The sequence below is a fragment of the Chrysochloris asiatica genome, unplaced genomic scaffold (genome assembly GCF_000296735.1).
Source record: "Chrysochloris asiatica unplaced genomic scaffold, ChrAsi1.0 scaffold00057, whole genome shotgun sequence".
NCBI classification, from domain to species: domain Eukaryota; kingdom Metazoa; phylum Chordata; class Mammalia; order Afrosoricida; family Chrysochloridae; genus Chrysochloris; species Chrysochloris asiatica.
The window spans coordinates 5,685,940-5,686,955 of NW_006408575.1; the positions used below are offsets into that span (position 1 = coordinate 5,685,940).

Consider the following 1,016-nt stretch of genomic DNA (forward strand, 5'->3'; position numbering starts at 1 on the left):
GGTAGCCAATGTCCAAGTTGCCCATCCCTGTCTACTCTGTGTGTGGAGGGGGGTGGGAATGATCCTTGCTGTAATGATTTGTTCCCTCTTTTGAGCTACTGCACCCATAGTTGTAGGTCAAGTTCATCAAATTGTATCAGATTACTCTTTTTTCCTCTTCTTCTAGTTGAGCTCTGATCAGTCATTGAAGCCAGGTCAAGTGGGTATTAGCTGCCATTGTGGGCATTCTCTTCCATATGCCCTCTCTTCTTATCAGCTGGACGCTTCACTCTCCACTCTAGTCCTCTGTGGCTATGTCACTGACTCTGGGTCTTGCCACACTGCTGGCCGACCAGGTCTCCACCCGAGTACACAGGAGTCTATTGAACATTGTAGGGCATAGCTCGTAGCTTCATTGCTGTTTTCCCTCGCTTCCCCTTCTTGGTGACGAACATGGTCACCAGTCAGAGCGTGTATTCCCATTGAGTCTTAGTCTTGGAAGGGGCTTCTTAATAGTTTTTATTTGTAATCTTTGATAGTAGCCTATAAGCACTCTGATGATGTCTGGTTACCTTGATTCTTACAGCCTATCATGTTCAGAGGTGAAGTCCGTCTGAATGTGGAAGAGAAGAAGACTCGAGCTGCCAGGGAAGGAGACCGTCGAGATAACCGCCTGCGGGGACCTGGAGGCCCTCGAGGTGGGCTAGGTGGTGGAATGAGAGGCCCTCCTCGAGGAGGCATGGTGCAGAAACCAGGATTTGGAGTGGGAAGAGGCGTTGCTCCAAGGCAGTGAACCCTCTTTACTGGTCATCACACAGCGGTAGAAACCCTAGTTCCTGCAGAAGAGGGAATTTCTTCAACCACCTCTGGTATCTTGGAGTATGAGCCTAATCTGTTATAAACTGCTTAACATTTGTACACTCTTATTCCTTTTTGTGTTAATGGTGTGTGCGCCCACCCTCCTTTCTCCTCCTGATCTTTTAGTCCTTCACTTCCAATTTTGTGGAATGATATTTTAGGAAAAACGGATTTTTAAA

General features: G+C 47.4%; 1 protein-coding gene across 1 annotated transcript in view; it reads left to right on the forward strand.

The window, feature by feature from the left end:
- G3BP1 (GTPase activating protein (SH3 domain) binding protein 1) overlaps window positions 1-1,016 on the forward strand; it is a 36,087-nt gene that overhangs the window by 17,573 nt on the left and 17,498 nt on the right. The gene's annotated exons all lie outside the window — the stretch shown is intronic.